Source organism: Vitis riparia, chromosome 8, assembly GCF_004353265.1.
Source record: "Vitis riparia cultivar Riparia Gloire de Montpellier isolate 1030 chromosome 8, EGFV_Vit.rip_1.0, whole genome shotgun sequence".
In the NCBI taxonomy this organism is placed as follows: Eukaryota; Viridiplantae; Streptophyta; class Magnoliopsida; order Vitales; family Vitaceae; genus Vitis; species Vitis riparia.
Window position 1 is genome coordinate 3,569,081 of NC_048438.1, and position 8,454 is coordinate 3,577,534.

Here is an 8,454-nt window from a genome sequence, read left to right on the forward strand (position 1 = left end):
TTGGAAGATAAGAACAATAAGAAAGGAAATGAACATTATGTTCACACTTTGTCAATTGAGAAGTTATGCACTGAGGACTTGAATGGAAAGAATGAAGATGCATGTGCTACATCAATTGAAGTGCATATCATTCCGGACAAAAATATAGATATTTTACCACTTCCAATCAAAAGGAGTAGAAGAGATTATGGAAAGGTATGTATCATATAAAAGAAAAAATTATTTTCATTACAACTACTTAACCGTTACATAGTAAATAGATGTATATTAATGACATTTTCCATATTAGGAACCATTATGAGCACTATGTGGTTATCCCGATCATGTCATGAAAACACGTACATCAAGGGAGAGGAAACCAAGTAAATTCAAGGTCTCCCCGTTTGTACACAATTTAAGGAAGATGGGAAAACGTCAAGCATCAGAGGTATAATACAAATAGTTTAATATCATGTTCTTATTTTTGATACTCAACATATATAGCTAATAATTATGTCTTGCTTTCGATTTAGTAAATCCCCATGTCCATTTGTGAAGACGTGGTGGATGTTCAATCATTCAATGTACTTCAATCTCTTGTTGCTGATTATGTTTTCAATAAAGCATTGTAAAAAAGGATTGTAGTGTCTAGAACATTCATAGATGTGTTGTTACAATTTTAGCCTTCATATGCTTCCAATTTAGTTAAGAATGTTTTAACATATTATTATTTTAGTGAGCTTCTTGTTGACTTTGATCATGAACATGGAGTTCGTGGAGATTTTGAGTGCTTACGTCCTAGACAAAATTTGATGGATGTTGTAAGTACCTTCTTCATTTATATCAAATGTGTGCCAAATTAATTAAATAAATTTATTGAAGTTATTGTTTAACAACAGGTAATAAATCTAGAAGCCTCAAAGCTAAATTATTTTGAGAGGCAATTCATAGGCATTACAAGTATAAGATGCTATCTTCCCACGACATTTTTAGTAAGCTCATATTTCTCTTGTTGTTTACTTACGTATTAAGTACAATATACTAATGTTCATATCATGTTTTATTATTAGCAAATGATTTTGTGCGGGAGTCCTCATCCTTTTTTGATAGAAAAACATCCATCGTGAGTAAGTACATTAGCGAATTGGATGATTGCGAGAAGGTTAGTAATTATTTGTAATGTTTAATTACATATATGAAATTTAGAGTAGATATTGTTTTCACCTATAATATAGTAGATATTTTGTGCCCTAACTCATATATATATTGTTTTTCTAACTTTACAACTATTTATTCCAATGCATGACGATTGCCCCGGTCATTGGTATCTGTGCATCATTGACTTCAAAAACTCTCATATCCAAATTTTGGATTCATTGCCATCGAAGAGTCAGGACAAGTTCTGGTTTAAGAGTGTCAAAACAGTGGTATGCTTTTAGCTTTTTGTTTTCCTTTTAATTTGTTTTTTTTTCTCTTCCATATTTATTAACACTTTCATAATAAATTAGGTTGAATTTTGTCAAACGTTCTTCAAACTGTATGACATAGGGAAAGATGTCTTCCAATTCTCCATTGATTGAGCTCCTTCGATTCTGACCCAAGATAATGGGTTAGTATGAATATATAACTCACATTAATATTGTTTATCTCAGCTATAATTATACAATCATTCAATAAGTTGTTTTTTTTTTTTTCTTAGGTGGGACTGTGGAGTGCATGTCATTAAACATATGCTGACATTCAAAAATGGTGATTCGATGACGGGCTTCGACTTATGTAATTCTGTTAAACTACGTCAGGAAATAGCAAGTGATTTAGTTTTACATGAGGGAAATAGAGAAAAACAAACCATCGTGGCTATTGTTTGTACAAAAACGTCGACACGAGCAATGAAAAAATTATTATTATGATATTTGTTATTTTTTCTAATATTTATCATTTCCATCTCCACATATCGTCATGTTTATTGGGATGTTGTGACCTTGGATGACCATACATTGTTCATTATTAAGTCCGTTTTATTTGAATATGCTATACTCTTCTTTCAATATTATAGGCAAAATGAAATTGTAATATATAGGCATCATTCATGTTCGACATATTTGAATTTCTATGATCTTTTAGGTAATTAGATTTTTTTTGTCCCTATATAGTTTGGGTTGCTTTTCTAATATATATATATATATATATATATATATATATATATATATATATATATATATATATATATATATATATATATATATATATTCATTTATCTATGCTCAAAATTATATAGTTAGTACCTGTAAGAGTATAGGTTAGGCGACTAATATTTTTAGTCGGTGTGAGTTATAGGTACGACTTGTCAAGACAGTGGATACCGGTTGAGGAATGACGTTCAACCAGTTAGAACCGGTCGACCGGTTCAACTTAGTCCAGTGTCTACAAGCAATGGAATTATGGCAACCGGTTGAGAACAATCCTCAACCAGATAATGACCCTATGGATGCAGTGTCAACCGGTTGAGGATTTGTCTCAACTGGATGATGAATTTTAACAACCGGTTCAACAAAAGTTCGATGCAGTATCTACCGGTCGAGGAGTTTGAATGACCAGTTGAAGAATTTTCTCAACCGGTTGAGGATTTTTTTAACCAATGTCAACCGGCTGAGGAATGAAGGCTATCGGTAGAGGAATTTCCTCAACCGATTGAGGCCAAATCTTGATCGGTTGACTTGTTGAATGCTATCGTGCAATTTCTGAGTACGACTACCGTCCGATAAATGCCTATAAGTGGTACCAAAAAACTTTTCACTCAGTAAACATTGAGTGATGGAAACTACCATTCCAAATTACCATTCCAAGGTACCATTAAGTTCAATTAAAAGGTTTGAAAGTGATGGAAACTACCATTCCAAATTACCTAACTACGATTTACCCATTTTTAGTTATATCACAACATTTACCAATTTCATATGAATTACATCATATCGATTACTTTCCTATAGTTAACTCATAACCACCTAATTGTCAAACTTTAACCACATTTGAATTTAATTAAATCTGCACGCGCAATTATTTTTTTGGACATGATATAAATGAATCAGTTTTTTTCCCAATCATTTTATTACTTGTTATCAATTAAATTATAAATGTAAAGGATATTGCATTCTATCAATCAACTTGACTCTAGATTGGAATTTAGACTTTTCATTAAATACTTCAGTTAAAAGTACATATTAGCCAAAGTGATAACGTAAGCTAATATAAATATTGATTTAATACCTGTCATCCCTTACTCCGTTAATGAATAAAAAAAAAAGGTTGCATATCATTTTCATTTGGATATTTGTTTGGATCCCCACCTTGACATGGTGTTGTCATAGTTTGTTCATATTGCTGAAATCCTGCTATCTGCACATGCACATTCCATTGTTAAAATTAAGCTGTCCAATTCCATTCCAATTACTTCAACCGAATCATTAAATAATGCATAGTTCAAATTCATGTCAAAAGTTTTTTTTATTCCCGAGCTTACATTGCCAAGTTCAACATAATCTATATACAAGTCAGATCGATCATTCGACAAATGCTCCCCTCGCATTCCCTGTATTTTTTAATGATTAAGTGTTGTCAATTATTGTTGAATTAGATGTTATCAATGTTTGTGTTGTTATATAACAAGCTTATTATACATACAAGTAAGGTTGCAAACATGTTAACTGATAAATTTGTTGAAGGCATCATTTCCATTTGAATGTCACATTGGGAAGACAAATTACTTTCTTGCTATGTACTCATAATGCCATGAAAACAATTATGTTAGTTATTTATGTAAGTACAAGTACAAAACTTCATCTTAGCGGCAATTTCTTACTCAATCTGACATACCATATCATGTTGATGACCAGTTTGAGGGATTCTAGCTTCTAAACACTTTCGAATTGTGTGACCCACTCTTTTACAAAAATTACACCATCTTCCTTTTTGAAAATTCGTTGCAACTTTTCCTGGATTTCCTTTAGTCTTCACAATATCTAGATCACGAACTTGGTTAGGACTTGTGGCTCCATCTACTACTACTTTCTTCCATTTCAAATCACTGTTATAGAGTTCCTCTATTCTCACCATTAAATTTTCTATTTCATTTTTTGCTTCTAGAAATGAAGATGATGTATCTGACGCATAATAGGAGAGCTTGTTGCATATCGAACTCAATGAACCATATCGTACAAACCGATCCATGTCGTTATCCGTCTTATTCAACGGTGTTGATCTTGTATGCACTTTTGCTAACTTTGTCCACCTCTTCAAAATACATGAAAGATGAATCTCTTCCAAATGCTCCACCTTCATAACAACAACCATGTGGCAACAAGGGATGCCAATTGACTCAAACATCATGCATGAGCATTTTAATGTTACAATATTCGGCCAAAATTGGACTTCCCATTTTAAGTTCGGGTGTCTAAACTTAGATAATGTGTATGCCTGCATTGAATCATCACTTACAAGGCCTACCACAAAAAATAATTAAAATAACATTTAAAAGAAATAATATAATAGTAAATATTGTCAATATTAGCGTTAGAAATCAAGACAGAAAACTCAAACACCCATTTTTTCGGTTTAAAAATGAATAAAATTGTTAAATTATTGGAAACTCATTGATAATTAAGGTATAATAGAAGATAACGAAGATACTCAAGGCTAACTGGCTAAGGTGGTGGAAGATAGGTACTACATAAATGTAGATATGTTCCCAAAGAGACTTGGCTTTTGACTTTGATGTAAAACGGTGTCTTTGTTGCGTGAGCAGAGAGGCTTGGCTCTGCAACCAACCCCTGTTTCCTTCCTTCCCTCCATTTCATCCTTACGATCTCGTTGGATGAAACCAATGCTTTCTGCTATGGAGGATAATCATTGGTTTATCTCATTATTAGGGTGGGTAAGAGTTCCTTTCATTCTATTACTTACTTCGACAGATGTAGACTTTGGTTATCGTTAAAGCTGAACAGGAGGCATGACTTCATTTTTCCCTTCTCCTATAAATAGAGATGAATAATAGCCTCATTGTATCAATTCCACTATTATTCACAAAAGGTAAAACAAAGGAAATAAATATGTCAAAGGTTATGTCTGTTGTATCAGTCGAGATGAGGAATATTGTCTTTCTTCAAACTTGAGCTGGTGGTAATGATATAACCATCAACTACTTCTTCAAGGTGAAAATTTTGAGTATTGTTTTTATTTAACACTGATGTTGTTTTGTATTTTAACTATTTGTTTGTTACATTGAAAGTGGAGTGTGAATAGTGTGGTTGGATTTCCCTGAAGAAAGTTTGTGTTTCTTTGGGACACAAAGAAAAGCCCATTATAGGGAGTAGAAGAATGAATTATAACAATGCATCTCTTAGAGTGGGTTATATTACTTAAGTTTCCATTATTTTCTTTGCTATTGCTATTGGTTTTTTTTTTTCTCATTCATTTGCCCATGATTTTTGTTTTTTTTTTTTTGTTCTGAAGATGGATATGGCAAACGAGGTGTCATCTCTCTGATCCCAGGCCATGGAAATCCACTAAGCGAATATCATTGTAGAGAAATGGGACCGATACTGGTTAATTGTGAAAGACTTATCCTTTTGACCTATTCGTTCAATGGTGGATGGCTAGCGATGACGGTGTACCATTGTCACCATAATTTTATCATTTTTCTTGTTATTAATTTGAGCTCAAGTCACTAATAGTTTTTTTTTTTTTTTCTTTTCAGACATCTGGCCAAGAGATCCATGTTCATCTTCTTGGTCGAGAGTACAAGAACGTGATTGATGGAGATGAGGTCACAATCACGAACCCGGAAGCTCAATTTTTTCCCAGGGGCTCATATTGGTCCTTTTGGATCTATCATTTATGGTTGTTATTTGGATTTTCATTTAGACATTTTGGATGCTTGGGATATTTTGGATGTCTTGTTAGAATGTTAATGTGTGGATGTTATTATGGATATTTGGATGTTTATGTGTGGATGCTATGGATGTTTGGATGTTTATGTGTGGATATTTATGACACTGACAGTGTAAAATATGATTGAAAAAAAAATGTTTGATAACATTTTGCAAATTTTTTTTATGACACTAATAATGTAATTTTTTTATACCTTTTGCTATTAAATTAATAAAAGGTTGTCATTGCAAAGATATCTATAACCATGTGACCAATATGTAGATTTTAAAATTTTAATTTATTTATCAATGGCCATTAAAATAACATTTTAAGGAAATAATATAATAGTAAATATTGTCAATATTAGCATTAGCAATCAAGACAGAAAACTCAAACATCCATTTTTTTCGATTTAAAAATGAATAAAATTGTTAAATTATTTGAAGTTCATATATAATTAAGATATAATAGAAGATAACAAAGATGCTCAAGGCTAACTAGCTAAGGTGTAGAAGATAAGTTTTGCATACATGTAGATATGTCCTAAAAGAGATACTGCTTTTGACTTTAATTGAAATGGGTATTTTTGTTGCATGAGCAGAAATGTCTGGCTCTACAGCCAACCCCTGTTTCATTTCTTCATTCTTTTTCATCCTTGCGATCTCGTTGGACAAAACCAATGTTTTCTGGTTATCATTAAAGCTGATTAGGAGGCATGGATTCATTTTTTTGTTCTCCTACAAATATAGATGAGGAATAGCCTCATAGTAACAATTCCATTGTTATTCATAAAATGTAAAACAAAGAAAATAAATATGCCAAATGTTATATTGGTTGTATCAGCCAAGATGAGGAATATTGCCCTTCTTCAACCTTAGGCTAGTAGTGATGATACAACCATCAACTATTTTCTTTTAGGTAAAAAATTTGAGTATTGTTTTGATTTAACACTGATGTTGTTCTGTATTTTAACTATTTGTTTGTTACATTGAAGGTGAAGTGTGAATAGTGTGGTTGGGTTTCTGTGGAGGAAGTTTGTGTTTCTTTGGGAGTTAAAGAAAAACCCACTACAGCAGGATAAGGAATTATAACAATGCATCTCTTAAAGTGGGTTATATTACTTAAACTTTTGTTGTTTTCTTTGCTACTACCACTGTTTTTTTTTCTCATTCATCTTCCCATGATTTTTTTTTTGGTTGCGTTTGATGAATGTGACAGATAAGATGTCATCTCAATGATCCCAAACCATGGAAATCCACTGAGCGAGCATCACAGTAGAGGTGATGGATTGATGTTGTTTAATTACAATGAGCTTATCCCGGTGACCTATTCATTTAATTGTGGATGGCTTGCGATGACGGTATACAATTGTTACCATAATTTTATCATTTTTCTTGTTATGAATTTACGTTCATATCACTAGTGATTTTTTTTTCCAGACATTTGGCCAAAAGATACATGTTGATCTTTTTGGTTGAGAGTATAGGAATGTGATTGATGGAAAAGAGGTCAAAATCACGAACCTCGAAGCTAAATTTGTGCCCAGAGGCTGAGATTGTTTCTTTTGGATCTGTTCTTTATAGTTGTAATCTTTTAGACATTTTGGATGTTTGGGATATTTTGGATGTCTTGTTAGGATGTTTATGTGTGGATGTTATTGTGAATATTTGGATGTTTATATATGCGTGTTATGTTTGGATGTGCAAAATGTGCAAATGTGCAAATGTGCAAAATGTACAAAATGTGCATAATGTGACTATGTGCAAAACGTGCAAAATATGAAAAATTACACTCACACTAAAAATTACATTTTTAGTGTCATCATAAAATGTGCAAAATGTTTGGATGTTTGTGTGGGTGTTTTATGACACTAACAGTGTAAGATATGATTGAAAAAAAAAAGTTTGATAACATTTTGCATATTTTCTTATGACACTAACAATGTAATTTTTTTTATAACTTTTAATATTAAATTAATAAAAGCTGGTCATACTAAAAGAAAGGAATATCCTTAACATCACATTCAACTTATATGAAACAACATTGTTTCAAAGCTACAAAACGTTCCACCCAGTTCATACTAAAAGCTGTTATTTTTCAAACGTCAGTTACCTCCCACACCCAAATTCTCATCCATGGCCTCTCACTTCAAACCCGCCTTATTTCCTAGCTGATCGACCTCAATTCAATTGATTATGCTTGTTTCATCCTTGATCAAACCCTTTCTTCTTGATCAAAGCCTACACCCTCCAGGACTCTCCACAAAATTCCCTATTTATCTATCTCTAAATGTTCTAGAACAATGCTAAACCAAGTAATTTCACATATCCATTTGTCCTAAAAGCTTGTTCTACCCTTGGTTGGGTGCTTGATGATGAACAAATTCATAGTCTCTCCTACCCCTTCTATGGATAACAGTCTCAGCTTTATAGGGCTTTGAAATGCCCTTTCAAACCTAAACTTTTTAGCTAAATAAAATGGCAAGTGATCAATGCAAGGAGGAACCAAAAAAGAACAGTTTATCAAACCATTAATCCTTGTAATTGAGTT